This window comes from Macrobrachium rosenbergii, chromosome 30 (assembly GCF_040412425.1).
Source record: "Macrobrachium rosenbergii isolate ZJJX-2024 chromosome 30, ASM4041242v1, whole genome shotgun sequence".
NCBI lineage: Eukaryota > Metazoa > Arthropoda > Malacostraca > Decapoda > Palaemonidae > Macrobrachium > Macrobrachium rosenbergii.
Genome location: NC_089770.1, coordinates 14,766,001 through 14,784,900, shown reverse-complemented (window position 1 = coordinate 14,784,900; position 18,900 = coordinate 14,766,001). Strand labels below are relative to the sequence as shown.

Sequence of the window (18,900 nt, the reverse complement as noted above, 5' to 3'; positions counted from 1 at the left end):
AATTGTTAAGGAGATACCTTCTTTTCCCCCAAAGGGCTGGAGACAGCCCGAGTGATGAACAGTGCCGTCTAAACAAATTCGGTGTGTCAGCCAGTGCTTTTGTGTGATGTCACACCCATTACGACGCGTGACTTCCAAGACGTCGGTACATCGTAACTGTGATGTCATTATACCATTATACTCAGCCATCTCTCATTCCATTATTCCACTGTGTTCGAGAAAAAAAAAATACTAGTTGGAATTGTCCATGAAAGTCATGATATTGAATCGTGTGTATTTTTTTCCTTTAGAGTATATTACTCTCTCTCACGTGTATTCCACATGTGTTTTGAAAGTCATACAAGTGTCATATGTGGAAAAAATAAGAGTTTGTGGTGTATACGCATAATGGAACGCATTAATTAATGATGGCATTGAGATGTATCTTGCTAAAAAAAAAAAAAAGTGTTTTTCCGCTGTATATGCAGAGGGCTTCCTACGTACTTGTATCGTATTTTGTAAATATCTTTATCATAATAGTGTTGAATGCTCTATCCTGTACTGCCATGGTCTCTGTGCTTGTTTTTTTGTTTGTTCATTATTTCATTTGTTTCTGTTATTGCTTGTCTAGTCAAACGAAATATTATTGTAATTATTATTATTATTGTATTTGTCCAAGCGGTATGTGATACATGAAGTTTTTTTAAATATTTTTTAAATATCTGTTAAAATATCTGTTAAATGCGATGCCAAATTGAGTTATTGTGATAAAATAATCCAAAATCCAAATTACGTTTTTTTTTTTGTCAAATTTTATCACCCAAACCCTTCACGCATTCCATAGAGTAGCCTACAGAAATTTAGAGATATATTCCAAAATTTTTTTCCACTGGTCAAAATTATGAAGTCTACATTAGGGTGCCTCCCAAAAAAATCCCCATGCAATGTTTTTATAATTATTATAATCTTAACGCCATCATCTTCCAATATAACACAAACCAAACCTTTTATATATATAAATATAAATAACTTTGGGATATTTTCCAATTTTTGTTTCATGTCATTTATAGATATATATTTTTTTCGGTCCGAAAATAAAAGAAAAATGTTGAAAATTTCTTTATAATAACTTTGAGACATTTTGCAATTTTTCTGTCATTTCTTGTATTGATTATATATTTTTTCGGCCCTCTCAAAAAATGTATTGAAAATTTGATAACTGCACCCATCAAGTGGTCCGTCAGTGTACTTACGAGCGAGATGGTTCTACAGATAAGTAAACGGTTCAATAGATTAATAAATGGTTCTATAGATTAATGATGAATATTGATATGAAATATTGATATCGATCTGTGATGCAATGATCTTCTTATGTAGATATATTTATGAGTGTGTGTTATTTATATCTTTCACGGTTATTGTAGGTTCGTCTGCTATTCGGGATAGTGAGAAAGACGGATTAAGTTTTGGTGTGAAACAAATTCTTTTGTAATCCTCCCCCACCCTACCCACTCCCCCACGCCCCTATAAAGAAAGGAGGTTTTATATTGATGCTGGTGAACAATTAATGCCTGTTTGTGTTTAATTTTTTTTAAAGGACAACAGTTTGCGAAAATTGTTTTCAATGATCTATTAGGGATTAATCCACTTGCAACCAAACTGCTGAATGAATATGATTTTGAAGGGGCAAGTAAAGCTTGCAGTTTACAAAGAACACCAATGGTGTTCAAATCATGTTTTTTCAAATGTCTGTGAATGTATGCCAATTTTTAAAGAAATGGAGTGTTTGTTTAATTTTCAAAGAAACTGGAGTGTATTTTGTTAAATTTTCAAAGAAAATGGGGTATTTTGTTAAATTTTCAAAGAAACTGGAGTGTATTTTGTTAAATTTTAAAAGAAACTGGAGTGTTTTGTCTAATTTTCAAAAAAAAAAAATAGTTTTTGTCTTATTTTCAAAGAAATTGATATTTTGTCTAATTTTCAATGAAACAACTGTTTTGTTAAATTTTCTAAGAAACTGGAGTGTTTTGTCTAATTTTCAAAGAAAATGGAGATTTTTTTTGTCGTATTTTCAAAGAAACTGGTGTTTTGTCTAATTTTCAATGAAACAAAAGCGTTTTGTTAATTTTCAAGGAAATTTAAGTGTTTGTCTAATTTTCAAAGAAATTTGAGTGTTTTGTCTAATTTTCAAAGAAATTTGAGTGCTTTGTCTAATTTTCAAAGAAATATGAGTACTTTGTCTAATTTTCAAAGAAGTTTGAGTGCTTTGTCTAATTTTCAAAGAAGTTTGAGTGCTTTGTCTAATTTTCAAAGAAAATGGAGTTTTGTTTTTTCAATAATCCAAGAAGCTGGAGTTTTATTTGTCTAATTTTCAAAGAAAGTGGAGTCTATTTAATTTTCAAAGAAAAAAAACCTCTTGTGTTTTTATAATCTGTCTTGATTGTTTCAATGTACAAACAGTTTCATGTGACTTCGTTTGAAGTGAGAAAATTCAATTTTATTACGTCAGAAGCATTAGTATACAGAAGTGGCATTTGTGTCTTAAAATCATGTTTGTGTGTTTATTTTTTGCTAATGTAATGTTCATGCTGGTGTTTGTTAGAATCTGCATGTTTGATTTTGCATGTTTGTTAGGATGGTTTGTTGATACCCGCTCGTTTCATGTGTGCCTGTTAATATCTGCGTGTTTGATATTTCTGTGTTAATATCTGCTTTCTGATATTTGTTTGTTCGTGTTTGTTCGATATTTATGTCAGCATGTTTAGGTTGCGTGTGTTTACATCTATATTTTTATATTTCCCAAACATGTTTGGTTTTATGTTTTCGGTAATATCCTGTTTGGATTTGAGAAATATCTCTCTCCCCCCCTTGAATTTTTGTTTGTTAGTGTTTTTGTTTGATTGTTTGCGTGTGCTCATTCGTGTTTGATTTGTGTGTGTGGTTATTAATACATGTTTGTTTGAATTGTTTAAAGCATGTTTTTATTTTGATTATTTTGAAGACATACAAAACGGAGAAGCTTGTGTAGTGTTTTACGCAACTTATACTCAAGTGTTTGTGCGCTCGCTCGTGTACAAAATGCGTTGTCTGCGCCTACTTGTTAAGTCATGGTTGTTCAGTACTTAGAAACAGTGTACTGAGAAACTCTGTCCCCGCAACGAAACATATTCACTAAATTATTTTGTCCATTTTTTTTATATTGTAACTGTACTACTTTTTTCATTCAAATTTTAATCGTGTTTTTTTTTATTTTTTTTTCATTCCGTCTCTTCTTAGTTTATAATCATATTATTTTAGTTTTTCAACATTTATTAATTTTGCAAGCGTTTTTGTAAATAGTTTTTATTTTTTTTTTCTTTGCATTTTTCTTGAATTTTTTTTTAAATGTGGCCAATATTAATTTTTTTCTATATCTGATTTTCAGAATTCGGTATAATGAATATTTTAGGGATTTAGGAATTTTCTTATATGTTATAACATGCAGACAACATAATTGCTAACTTCGCACATAATTGTTTTAACTTCAGCCAAAAATCGTTATTTTTGAAAAATGTCCTTAATTTTTTCGTGTGACCAAAATTTGTATATTCCGTATTTAGGCTACTTTCCCAAATTATGTTAAATTCAACTCACTAATTTTATTGGGTTTCTCCTCCTCCAAGCATAGTGATCAAAGTCAGCAAATACTTTCTTTTATTTATGACAAAAAATTTAAGATTTAATTTTTCAAAATTTCTTAAATTTCATCTCTATCACTACAAGTTGATTAGCCTCTGAAAATGTGGGATTGAAATTTTTTCTTTTAATGCTTCTATTTCCCCTCTTGGTCATTACAAGTGGATTCGTCTAATTTCGGATTTTTTTCAATGGAAATTTTTCCCATTATTTACATTGTCACATTCATTATAAGTCATGTAGCACTTACTTTTTATATTAAAATTTTTAATACCTTTATTCAAATATTTATATCTGTCATTTTCATTATAAGTCAGCAAGTATGAACTGCGCATAAAGATATATATTTTATACTATTTCATTTTTATATTTTTTTTATAATATTTCACATTGTATGCTATATTTTTTAGGTTTTTTTTATTTCACTTTTTTTTACTGTTCTAACGCTTTCATGATGCTTTTTATTTTTTAATTTAATTTCAATTTTCATTTTGTTTTCTAATACCTACATTTCTCTTTTTATTGTTTTTTTTTTTACTTAAATTTTAATACGTTCATTTATGTACGTATATTTTTTAATACGTTCATTTAAAATTTTATATTTTGTATTTTGTAAACACCATCATTTAACTTTGTATAATTTTGATTTTTAATGCCTTCTTTACTCTTTTTATTATTTTTTCAGTACTTTCATTTAAATTTTTTTTAGCACTTTCATTTATATAGTTTATTTTTTAACAAACATTTTTTTATTATTTTTTAATAATAACCTCATTCCACCTCTACCATATTAATTTTGAACACCAGCATTCCACATTTTACAGTACAATTCCTAAGTGCCTTCAATTTCGCTCAGACGCACCAAAAGCCAACATGACATTTCAATTCGATCCGATTCGGGCGTCGGGTGACCTCGTAAATATGTTCCGGGTCTTTGGCCCGCCTTCCATATTCATGAATGCGTCCCTTAAATCGTAAACGGCTTGCCGATTTACACACGAGTCTTACAGGGAGCTTAAGAGTTCTAGGTGAGCCCTGCCTTGCTTATTAAGTTGGGTCTGTCGCTGTACACAGGGTCTGTAATTTATGGAATCAACTCCCCTGTAACGGAGGCTCGTATAGATTCATTTTCAAGTCGAGAGATGTTGAGGTTGGCTGGTTAATGAGGGTATCAGTACACACTTGCATGCAAACACACACACACACGTGTGTGTATGTGTATATGTATATATATATATATATATATATATATATATATATATATAATATATATATATATATATCTGTATGTGTGTGTATGTATGTATGTATACTACACACGCAACGAGTAGGGGTTTGTTTGGAGAGAGAGAGAGAGAGAGAATGAATCTCTTTCAGTAACATTCTAAAGCGACCAATGCAATTATTTCACTTTTTCTCCTGTGATCATTTGAAATATAACTTTATGCTCTTCATTTTTCGATGGTGCTCATTTCAAAAGTCTTGAAGTGTTTTATATGTCCTGTCAAGACCGTTTTCGAAGTAACTATTCTATTGATTTTATATTTTGTATTTTATATTTTTATATTTGACGCATACGATGTATATTGATCAAAAATCTTAATTATTTTCAGTTGTTTTTTCGTAAATGAATTTGCGATCGATGTCTATCAATGATACTCGTTTAGAACAGGAAATAATACTCAGTGAATTTTAAGAAATGCCAAGTAGCATTTCTTAACTGTAACTGAATTGTTGAGCAGCATTTCATACTGAACTTAATTGCTAAGTAGCATTTCGTACTGCAACGAATTGCTAAGTAGCATGTAACTGAATTGATAAGCAGCATTTCATACTGAACTGAATTGCTAAGTAGCATTTCTTCCTGCACCGAATTGCTAAGTAGCATGCAACTGAATTGTTAATCAGCATTTCATGCTGAACTGAATTGCTAAATAGCATTTCTTCCAGCACCGAATTGCTAAGTAGCATTTCTTAAATGTAACTGAATCGCTAAGCAGCATTTCTTCCTGCACCGAATTGCTAAGTAGCATTTCTTAAATGTAACTGAATTGCTAAGTAGCATTTCTTAAATGTAACTGAATCGCTAAGTAGCATTTCTTAAATGTAACTGAATAGCTAAGTAGCATTCCTTAACCGTAACAGAATTGCTAAGTATCATTTCTTAACTGTAACAGAATTGCTAAGTAGCAATTCTTAAAGGTAGCTGAATCGCTAAGTAGCATTTCTTAATTGTGACATTATCGCTAAGTGGCATTTCTTAACTGTAACTGAGTTGCTAAATAGCATTTCTTAAATGCAACTGAATCGCTAAGTAGCATTTCTTAAATGCAACCGAGTCGCTAAGTAGCATTTCGTAAATGCAACTGAATCGCTAAGTAGCATTTCTTAATTGTCACCGAATCGCTTAGCAGCATTTCTTAACTGTAACTGAATCGCTAAGTAGCATTTCGTAACTGTAACTGAATCGCTAAGTAGCATTTCTTAACTGTAACTGAATATTATTTCCTACTCTGTGATGTCATATCATGAACCAGTTTAGTAACATTACTTAATCATTCCTAGTTGCTACGCCGTAAGTGCTAACAATAAAGTGCTATATCCAGAAGACAAATCAAGTGCTGTTTTCTCTAGAATAATAAGTGCTTTGTCAAGCTACGAAAAACTGCTGTTTCCTAGTTCAGACTAAGTGTTTTCTCTCATAAGTATTGAGTGATTGTTCTTAAAATGTAAAGAAAAATATTTCAGTCTTTGTTTAAATGAGATTTGTTCGGTTCTTAAGTATATTCAACAATTATATATACCATAATTATATATTTAAAAGCGGGTTCTTGACTCGAGTGGTGCCATTTCTTTGAAATAGAATAGTTTTTATAATTCATATTGAGAGAAATATTTAATTTGATTTGCACTAATTTTTTTTAACGAGGAGAATCTTTGATGCTAAATAGTACAGATAAAAATATATAAATAGCCACTGTTAGCCACTAGTAGCCCACATAAATAGCCACTCAGACTGGACAGAAATACGTCCAAGAAGAATAGGTAAAAAGCAGGAATTTTCAAGGTGTTAAAAATTGTAGCAGTTTTTATATGGTACTTGTTAGTCAAGCATTTTTCTTAAACCGTGTTATGAAGTAATATTGTAGACGATATATGTTAGAGACGTATCATATATTATTTTAAAAATATATGAAAAGGCAATTTTCCAATTTATTTTGCAATAACATCATTTTGAGCATACCATTTTGAAGCAGTGTTTAAATGTTAAAAAAAACAGCACATGTCTTTTAAGAAATTTGGTACAAAACATGGAAATTTGTAGCGATGATTCTCGTAAGAATAAATTTACCCCTTTTAAGAACTCGGTATGGTTTCTCTCTTAACTTGAGGGGGGTTGGGGGGGAAGTAGGGTTGTTTCCCGGGCAGGAAATTTCTTCTTGTCCAAGAATTCAGGAAATAACTTGGATGTGCCTCAGACGTCTCTCTCTCTCTCTCTCTCTCTCTCTCTCTCTCTCTCTCTCTCTCTCTCTCTCTCTCATCATTGTGTGCGTGTGTAGAATGTGTGTATGATTGTTTACATACAATTGTTTATATATATATATATATATATATATATATATATATATATATATATATATATATATATATATACACAGATATGACTATAACAAATGCATTTATATTATGTATACATTTTGCATACATCCATACATGGCAAATCTCTCTTTAGCATACCCATGCATTCGTGACGGTTACTCATAAACAAAGATATAATTAGTGTTGCCAATCTATGAAAGCGATGTTTAGCCAATTACCCATTTCCAGCGTCCCGTTCTTTTGTTGACAAAAACACACACAAAATAACCCCGCTTTTGTTTGATTCCGGGAAAACCCAAACACACACTCGCGCTCCCTTCTGGTGTGTTCTGTGTGTTTTTGTTCATTATACGTTTTAACAAATTCTTTTAAAGAACTTATTATTCATATGGGATGGGGCGATTTTGTGTAAAAGATTTTTTTATTTTTACTAGGATTTATATCAGTTGGTTATTGATTTTTTCTCATAAAATCCTTTTTTGCCTTTATTTGTGTTTTATTTCTTATGAAATACTCAATATTCTTCGTATATTTGTACGAAGCGTTGTATGGCCTTTGTGGTTTTGCCTTATGCTTAAAATAGTTAATGATTTTTTTCATTTCTAAAATACACAGTTATCTGTATAGTGTTTAAGGCCTGTTATACTTTATAAATCTCCATGTTGGCTGCGTTTTTGTACGTGGAATTCAATTCTCGTTTTTGGGTCTTCCATTAAGTATTAATTTTCGTTAAATTTTTGCCTGTTTTACCTGTAAGAAAGTCATCTTGGCAGCTCATAGGTTAATTAATTTTCGTTGTATTTTTACGTTTTATGGTATCAGAAACTTATATTGGCTTTACACAAAGAGGCTCATTTAACTTCGAAAAATATATTTTTTGGTAAACTGTTTTTTAAATTAAATTTTTGTCTCTGTTTTCGTATAAAATGCATCGTATTTTTGATGATTTTTTTTCACTGAAGCGAAAATGCACCTTTTACAAACAATTGGTATGGAATCCAAAATGTTAATTTTTTTTAGTTTTCAATTCAAATGTCTCGCAATTGTAGCTGCATTCTTCATTTGAAAACTTCCTTGAAAATATAAGTAATTTCTTGTAGAAAGTATAGATAATTTCCTGTAGAAAATATAGATAATTTCTTGTATAAAAGATAAATAATTTCTTATAGAAAATATAAATAATTTCTTATAGAAAATATAGATAATTTCTTGTATAAAATATAAATAATTTCTTAGAAAATATCTTATAGAAAATAGAAATAATTTCCTATAGAAAATATATATAATTTCTTATAGAAAATATAAATAATTTCTTATAGAAAATAAATAATTTCTTTTAGAAAGTAAATTTCTTATAGAAAATATAAACAATTTCTTTTAGAAAATATAAAACATTTCTCATAGAAAGTATAAATTTAAATATTTTCTTGTAAATGATTAATAGAATCGAGACAAGATTTTGTACAGTTTTTAAATAAAAGAAAATATAAAACATTGTACATTTTAGATCTTTTATCATTTGTGGGTGAAGTAACAGGCAAAGCTTTCGTGAGTGTACAAGTCTCTTGAAATCAATACACAGATCTCATTAGATTCGACTTATGGATTACAAATACTACTTTTCTCGTCGATTTTTGTATATGAAAATATTCAGTCTTCGGACCATTCGGATTTTTCTATACTTACTAAGGACCTTTTAAATTAAAAAATTAAAAATTCAAATAGAGTCGGTCGTAATTTCTTGTGTTTTTTTTAATTCGTGTAAAAAGAAAAACTTCCTTTATCATCCTACTAAGGTAAACAGTTAAATTAAAATATATGTCTGCAAATATGCTTTTCATGACTTGTTTTAATTACGTGTTTGTATATTTCGATAAAATACAAATATGCAAAATAATAATATGCAAATGTTGTTAGGTACGTTTACCTCCCACGATTGGCGATGAATATTATCTATAGTCAAAGTAATCCAGTGGAGGATTTATTCATTTTTAAATCCATTTGTTTATTCCAGTTGATTTATTTTATTCAAGCGCATTTACAAACAGGGTTTATTTAAACCATATAACAGAGTTTGGGTTTATTTAAACCTTATAACAGGGTTTGGGTTTATTTAAACCTTATAACAGGGTTTGGGTTTATTTACACCATATAACAGGGTTTCAGTTTATTTAAACCTTATAACAGGGTTTCGGTTTATTTAAACCTTATAACAGGGGTTCGGTTTATTTAAACCTTATAACAGGGGTTCGGTTTATTTAAACCTTATAACAGGGTTTCGGTTTATTTAAACCTCATAACAGGGTTTCGGTTTATTTAAACCTTATAACAGGGTTTGGGTCTATTTAAACCATATAACAGGGTTTGGGTTTATTTAAACTATATAACAGTGTTTAGGTTTATTTGAACAACACAACAAGATTTAGGTGTATTTAAATCCATGTAACACGTTTTGGGTTTGCTTAAACCATATAACAGGGTTTAGGTTTGTTTAAACTATATAGCAGTGTTTAGGTTTGTTTAAACTATATAGCAGCGTTTAGGTTTATTTGAACCACATAAAAGGGTTTAGGTTTGCTTAAACCATATATCAGGGTTTAGATTTATTTAAACCATATAGCAAGGTTTGGGTTTATTTGAACCATATAACGGGGTTATGTTTATTTAAACAACACAAGAAGGTTTAGGTTTATTTAAACCACATAACAGAGTTTAGATTTACTTAAACCATTTGATAAAAGGAGGTGTTGTATTCGAATTAAAGCATATCTGCATAATGAAGTGTAGATTTTAGTTTTAGTTAAACCTCGCCCGCATTATGCAAGTGTATAGTTTTTTAAACCACGTTATGCAATGCAATATACGGTTTAGGTTTGTTTAAACCACAGCTGGATAATGCAGTGTTAGGGCTCATTTTTTTTAAACTACATAAACCGTTAACAGTAAATCCAATTGGTTTAATATATGTTAAACCTCTTTCGCTCTCTCTCTCTCTCTCTCTCTCTCTCTCTCTCTCTCTCTCTCTCTCTATATATATATATATATATATGTATGTATGTATGTATGTATTTATATATATATAAACAGTTTTTTTGAGATATTGTACTTACTGTAGGTGTGGATGCTATTTGTGTAGTTTATAGGTACAGTTTATTGCACTACTCGGTAAATCCCTTGTCAGTAATTTATTGTTGCTGCTTGTAAATCCCTTATCAGTAATTTGTTACTGCTTGTAAATTCCTTATCAGATGTTTATTGCTACAGTTTGTAAATCCCTTATCAGTAGTTTATTGCTACGGTTTATAAATCAGTTATCAGTAATTTATTGTTACTGCTTGTAAATCCCTTATCAATTGTTTATTGCTACGGTTTGTAAATCCCTTATCAGTAATTTATTGTTACTGTTTGTAAATCCCTTATCAGTGATTAATTGTTACTGTTGTAAATCTCTCATAAGTAATTTACTGTTACTGTTTGTAAATCGCTTATCAGGAGTTTATTGCTACAGTTTGTGAATCTCTTATAATATATTTATTGGTCCAGTTCATTTTCGAAAATTTGTCGCTCAAGTTTGCAAAATCCTTTTGGGCAATTTAGGTAATTTTCTGCTTCCAGTTTCGTAAATCCTCTGTTGTTCCAGTTTGTAAATCTCTTTACGGTAAATTATTACAACAAACCGTAAATCCCCTTTTTGCTAGTTTATTGCCCCAGAGTGAAATTAATGTAATTTGGTGTCTGTAGAATTATGCTGGTAAATTTTTGAAAATATATTCGTGCACTTTCTTTTATGAACCGTCACTGTCATTTATTTCAGTAAAGATTTGAATTTGATTACCGTTTAAACTTACGTCTTCTGTCAACTATTTTCAGGATAAACGCCCTCCCCTCCCCCCACCCCTTCGCCCCTCCACTCCCGTCCTCTCCGTGTTTCTTAAGTGAATTTATAGATAATGAATATATTCCTTCCTGTTATCAAGGCCATGCCGGAGGAAAAATGTTTTCTCGCCTTTAGTGTATAAATACTTTCATATATCTACTCTGTTTTATAGCTAAACTAGCCAAGTCAGTTTACTTATGAATACCCTATCAATAGCGTGTACATTTTGCATATTAACGCTGTGATGTGTCTCGGTTTCTTGTACTCGTGCGTGTGCGTGTGTGTGTGTGTGTGTGTGTACTTGTATCTGTGTACTAGTGTATAAACGTGTTGTGTGTGTGTGTGTGTCTGTGTCGTTCCTTTCGTTCCAGACGTTTGGGTGGGCGTGATCTGTCTCGATTTCTTTTACCTCGTGTGTGTGTGTGTTTACTTGCATATGTGTACGGGTGTGTATATGTGTATACGTGTATGTTATCTGTGTAGGTGTGTGTCTGCGTGTGTCGCTCCTCTCCAAACAGACGTTTCTGGAGCCCGCATTTGTGGCATAATCATGCTGTCAGTGAGATGGGTTGTTTACTTTCATTATCAGCCGAATCAGCCCAAGGAAAAAAATTTGGGGGGGAGGGGTGTTCCAGGCGTATAATTAACATAGATATGATTCGGAGATTTCGAGTCTTCTCGCAATGAAATAGGCGAACAGTGCCGTCCGCCTTCGTAAGAATTACGGTCGTAACTCACGCAATATGGCGTACAGGTTGCCAACTTGTTCGGTTTTGGCTTGCAAGGGTTGCCGACGTTTGTTTTTTTTTTTTTTACTCTTCGAATTTAGTCTTCTCTCCTGGTCGAAATGGCTTGAAAATCCATATTCCTTCGTTTTTTATCCTTTTTTTTTGGCCTTTATTTTATAGTAGGCTCTTAGAATACTTAAGTGAAATTAAGACTTACAAATAGTCAAGTTTGTAGATAGTATTGCCGTCTCAAGTGGTCCTTTTTTTTTTTTTCGTTTGAGTTTTACAAATGAGGAGTTTTCCATTGGCCGATATATCTGGTCATGAATTTCTGCCTCCTATTTAGAGTGATCTAGCCGATAGGCCACTGATATATGGCCTCGTTGCATGAACGAGAGAGAGAGAGAGAATTGTGTATAATGGAAACGTGAATCTGAGAGCGGAAAAAGAAAAAAAAGGGCGACATGGAAGGAATGGAGAATCAAAGCAGAGAGAGAGAGAGAGAGAGAGAGAGAGAGAGAGAGGGAGGGAGAGAGAGATGGGGGGAGGTGGAATACAATTGTCGGTAATGAAAAAAGAGAATATGATAGCGGGGAGAGTGGTAGAGAAAAATTAACAACATGGAAAGAATGGGGAATCAGAGAGAGAGAGAGAGAGAGAGAGATACAATCGTGTATAATGGGAAAGAGGATATGAAAACGGAGGGGGAGAGAGGGGAAAAAAGAACAGCAAAGAAGACGTGGAGAACCAGAAAGCAGAGAGAGAGAGAGAGAGAGAGAGAGAGAGAGAGAGAGAGAGAGAGAGACTTTGTTGCATCACTTCAAAAGAGTACTGGGTAGACTGACCTAATGAGTTGCACTACGTTTAATATCCATGAGAAAACTATGTATAGGTACTGAAGAGAGAGAGAGAGAGAGAATAAAACAGATACTAAGCCCACCAGCATTTATAATATATATCTCTCTTTCTTTATCCCAGTGGTCGGACAATATAATTATGATGAAATAGTGGAGGATCTCTGTACCATTCAAAACAATTATCAAATGATAAACAAACCAGTTCTGTTTTAAAATATTTCAATGTTTTTGATTCTTTTCCATTTTGAGTTTTTCATTTTCTCTCCTCGCTTCAGACCCACGCGCCTGCGCGCGCGCGCTCGCTCTCGCGTCAAAGGGAGAGAGAGAGTGTCATGTTTTTGAAGTGAGAGAGATTTCACGTCATGTGCCTTATTTTTCGAGACTAATAATAAACTGTTAACTGAGATAAAGGTGGTTTTTCTTTCATCCAAATAAGGTTTTTCCTGATGCGGTTATTATTTATGTTCAGTGGAATGTTGTTACAATTGTGTTATTAAATTTTTTAATGATTAATCAATTTTGACAGTTCATAGGTTGAAATTCTGGTTAAAAGTATATGCACTCATATAAATATATTTGGTTTAAATTGTGTATCCTTAGGGATGTGTATTTGGTTAAAATTATTTTTAGAATATATAATTTCTTCGGTTGAAATTAAGCTTTACTACTTGTAGGCTTATGGTATGCGTTATATATTAATTTTATATATATTATATATACATATATATGTAATATATAAATGTATGTGTATGTGTGCACACGCACACACACATATATATGGAATATCTAAAATGAAAGTATAATTTAAGCATTATCAAAAAAATATTTTATATATAGAAATACAAAACCAATTTTCATGGGACATTTAAATCAGATACTTTTGTAAGTTTTGGTCTCATCAAATAAAGTAAAACCTTTAACCTGTGAATTCAGGAATCATTTGTCCAAGAAAGCTTTTGCTATATATATATATATATATATATATATATATATATATATATATATATATATATGTATATATATATATATATACACATGTGTTTTCTGAATAAATACTCCATTAGATAAATAATCCAGTTTGAATGAGGCTCTTTTAGTAATTCTACTATTGCACAGAACAATTGTGTGTGTGATGAAGTTTATATATATATATATATATATATATATATATATATATATATATATATATATATATATATATATATATATATATATATATATATATATATAAAATATATATATATATAAATATATATATATATATAATTATATGTATATGGAGATAGAGAGAGAGAGAGAGAGGTGTTTAAATGATTCCTAAATTCACATGTGAAAAGTTTTACTTTATCTGGAAAAGCCAAAACTTATAAAAATAGCTGATTTAAATGTTCATGAAAATTGGTTTTGTACTTCAAAATATAACAGAATTTTTGATGAGGCTTCAATTATACTTTCATTTAAGATATTCCAATTTTTGGCCTACGTTATCCTCAAAATACCTGAAGATTTGATTAATACTTAAAATTTACAAATTTGTGGTTTAAATTACATTAAATTAAATATTTTTAATTATATTTGAATACATGCCACTGATTAAATTGTTAAGTATGTAAGATTTTTGTTTAAAAACTATTGTTAGAATTACATCTGTTTACATAATGTCGTGTTGTGAAAGGTTTCCTAATTCTGTTTAGATATTTTTATTCATTTATGTCTAAAGATAAGTTGAATTTTAATTGGTTGAATTATGAATATGTATCAATAAACATTTGTGGTGAGTGAAAAAGAATGACATTTGTTATGATTAAAAATAGTTATTGCATACAATGAATATTTTGTCAAAGAACGACTGAAATTAACTTATGGAGGATAATAGTGTTTCAAATTTGCAAAAAAAAAAAAAAAAATGCGCCGAAGTTTCTTTGGCGCAATCGACTTTTCTGTACAGCATATAATGTTGTATGAAACCCTCTGCCGCGGCCCATGAAACTTTCAGCCACGGCTGGGTGGTGGCTTATGTTGTTGGCACCTATAGCGGTGCTAGACGCACGATCATGGCTAAATTTAACCTTAAATAAGATAAAAAAAAAAAAAAAACTACTGAGGCTAGAGGGCTGCAGTTTGGTATATTTGATGATTGGAGGGTGGATGATCGACATAATAATTTGCAGCCCTCTAGCCTCAGCAGTTTTTAAAAGATCTGAGGGCGGACAGATAATAGCCATCTCAATCGTTTTCTTTCACAGAAAACTAAAAACGAAAACTTGGTATAGCGTTGTATGAATATTCAAGTTAGACCAAATTTGCATAAACCTTGAAGGTCAAAAGTGGGGAATGATTATGCCGAAAAAGAAGTAGCTTTAGTGGTGAGAAACATCAGGATTTAATGTTTGATGACATTTTAGAGGTTTTGATAATTAAAAAATATACATTAGACCATTTTTTAAACCTGCTATGGTTAACGGTAAGTTTTGTGTAAACGAGAGAGTGGAGACGTCAAGAACCGTCCCTCGGACGTTGCGTACCGTCCCTGAATCTTAGATCGAGGTGTTGTCATTATGCATATTTGTATAGGAGCCAGTGATGAGAGCATAATTTATAGGTTTACTTAGAGAGAGAGAGAGAGATGCGTGTATTTGTAATAACCAGTCACCTGTTAATTTTTCAGGTTCTTTATATTGTTGGCTATATATATATATATATATATATATATATATATATATATATATATATGTATATATATATATATATATGTGCGTGTGCGCATGGACACCCACATATGTTCGCTTCCACCGATTGTACAAATTCAATAAGCCCAGTAGCGTCGTTAATAGCTGAGGTCGCTTCAGCTCGTCGAGGGAAGGTTAATATCACCAGGATATTTTAGGGTATTTCAGGGCATTTAAGGTCATAGTCCTCGTCCATCGTCGTGGTCTGGGTAGGGCCATGTGCCCCTCACCTAATGACCCTTTATGGCCGTGTATGTATAAAGATGTTTTACCATCTTTTCCATAGGATTCTTCCCATGAAAATCTTCTCACTCTTCCTGCCCTCTTTTCTCAGTTCTTCCCACAAAAATTCTCCAATGTTCCTTCCTTTTTCAGTTCTTCCCATAAAATCCAATAGCATCTCTGTTCTTCCCGTAAATTTTGCTGATTCCTACCTAATTTTTAACAATTCTTCCTACTAGAAATCTTTCCATTCTCTTCTTTTCCTGATGGAAATCGCCCCTGTTCTTCCCCCTTGAGACCTGACTACTTTTCCCCGTCTTCCCTCCATTCTTCCCAAAACATCCCCATGACCACTCCTTCACCCCTCTGCCCTTGACTTCCCTACACTCTTGTCTTCCCTACATTCTTCCCCAAAACATCCCGTAACAACTCTCTCTCCCTTGTCTTCCTTACATTCTTCCCCCCAAAACATCCCATGACAATTCTTTCCTTTTTGTCTTCCCTATTCTCTAACGCAAGACATCCCATGACCACTATTCCACCTTTGTCTTTACATTCTTCCCAAAACATCCCATAACAACTCTCTCCCCTTGTATTCCTTTACATTCTTCCCAAAAACATCCCATGACAATTCTTCCTTTTGTCTTCCTATTCTCTAACGCAAGACATCCTGTGACCTCTCTTTCCACCCTTGTCTTCCCCACATTCTTCCCCAAAACATCCCATAACTCTCTCCCCCTTGTCTTCCTTACATTCCTCCCCAAAACATCCCATGACAATTATTCCCTTTTTGTCTTCCCTATTCTCTAATGCAAGACATCCCATGACCAATCTTCCACTCTTGTCTTCCCCACATTCTTCCCCAAAACATCCCATAACAACTCTCTCCCCCTTGTCTTCCCAACATTCTTCCCCAAAACATCCATAACAACTCTCTACCCCTTGTCTTCCCCACATTCTTCCCCAAAACATCCCATAACAACTCTCTCCCTCTTGTCTTCCTTACATTCTTCCCCCAAAACATCCCATGACAATTCTTCCCTTTTTGTCTTCGCTATTCTCTAACGCAAGACATCCCATGACCAATCTTCCACTCTTGTCTTCCACTCATTCTTCCCCAAAACATCCTATAACAAATCTCTCCCCCTTGTCTTCCCCACATTCTTCCCCAAAACATCCCATAACAACTCTCTCCCTCTTGTCTTCCTTACATTCTTCCCCAAAACATCCCATGACAATTCTTCCCTTTTTGTCTTCCCTATTCTCTGACGCAAGACACCCCATGACCACTCTTCCTACCTTGCCGTCCTCACATTCTTCCACAAAACATCCCATAACAACTCTCTCCCCCTTGTCTTCCTCACATTCTTCCCCAAAACATCCCATAACAACTCTCTCCTCCTTGTCTTCACCACATTCTTCCCCAAAACATCCCATAACAACTCTCTCCCCCTTGCATTCCCCACATTCTTCCCCAAAACATCCCATAACAACTCTCTCCCCCTTGTCTTCCTCACATTCTTCCCAAAAGCATCCCAAAACAATTCTCTCCCCCTTGTCTTCCCCACATTCTTCCCCAAAACATCCCATAACAACTCTCTCCCCCTTGTCTTCCTTACATTCTTCCCCAAAACATCCCATGACAATTCTTCCCTTTTTGTCTTCCCTATTCTCTAACGCAAGACACCCCATGACCACTCTTCCACCCTTGTCTTCCTCACATTCTTCCCCAAAACATCCCATAACTACTCTCTCCCCCTTGTCTTCCCCAAAACATCCCATAACTCACCTCCCCTTGTCTTCCCCACATTCTTCCCCAAAACATCCCCTAACAACTCTCTCCCCCTTGTCTTCCTCACATTCTTCCCCAAAACATCCCATAACAACTCTCTCCTCCTTGTCTTCCCCACATTCTTCCCCAAAACATCCCATAACAACTCTCTCCCCCTTGTCTTCTCACATTTTTCCCAAAAGCATCCCAAAACAATTCTCTCCCTTGTCTTCCCCCACATTCTTCCCCAAAACATCCCATAACAATTCTCTCCCCCTTGTCTTCCTTACATTCTTCCCCAAAACATCCCATGACAATTCTTCCCTTTTTGGCTTCCCTATTCTCTAACGCAAGACACCCCATGACTACTCTTCCACCCTTGTCTTCCTCACATTCTTCCCCAAAACATCCCATAACTACTCTCTCCCCCTTGTCTTCCCCACATTCTTCCCTCCCCTAAAAACATCCTTGTCTTCCCAACAACTTCCCCAAACATCCCCTACCCTCTCCCCTGTCTTCCCAACATTCTTCCCCAAAACATCCCATAACAACTCTCTCCCCTTGTCTTCCCAACATTCTTCCCCAAAACATCCCATAACAACTCTCTGCCCCTTGTCTTCCTCACATTCTTCCCCAAAACATCCCATAACAACACTCTGCCCCTTGTCTTCCCCACATTCTTCCCAAAACATCCCATAACAACTCTCTCCTCCTTGTCTTCCCCACATTCTTCCCCAAAACATCCCATGACAATTCTTCCCTTTTTGTCTTCCTTATTCTCTAACGCAAGACACCCCATGACCACTCTCCCACCCTTGTCTTCCTCACATTCTTCCCCAAAACATCCCATGACAATTCTTCCACCTTGTCTTCCCTACATTCTTCCCCCAAAACATCCCATGACAATTCTTCCCTTTTTGTCTTCCCTATTTTCTAACACAAGACATCCCATGACCACTATTCCACCCTTGTCTTCCCCACATTCTTCCCCAAAATATCCCATAACTCCCCCCCTTGTCTTCCTTACATTCTTCCCCAAAACATCCCATGACAATTCTTCCCCTTTTTCTTCCCTATTCTCTAACGCAAGACATCCCATGACCACTCTTCCACCCTTGTCTTCCTTACATTCTTCCCCAGAACATCCCATGACAATTCTTCCACCTTGTTTTCCTTACACTCGTCACCCTCTCCCTTGTCTTCCCTATACTCTTCCCCAAACATCCCAGGTGAAGGAGCGAATGAGAGAGAGAGAGAGAGAGAGAGAGAGAGAGAGAGAGAGAGAGAGAGAGAGAGAGCAGAGGGTCGAGTCGTACTTACCTTTACCTCCGGTGGGGCTACATAACTGGCTTGCTCTCCGTCCCCGTCGGGTGTTTGTAGGGGCCTTGGGGGGTCTCTCTCAGACCCTGTGGCCCTCCCCCGTCGGCGTCTGGGGGTGGGGGAGGGACCAGGGAGATGGACC

The 18,900-nt window shown here is 33.9% G+C and overlaps 1 long non-coding RNA gene across 1 annotated transcript in view; it reads left to right on the top strand.

Moving 5' to 3' along the window:
- LOC136855074 (uncharacterized) overlaps window positions 1-18,900 on the top strand; it is a 130,251-nt gene that overhangs the window by 44,018 nt on the left and 67,333 nt on the right. The window lies entirely within an intron of this gene.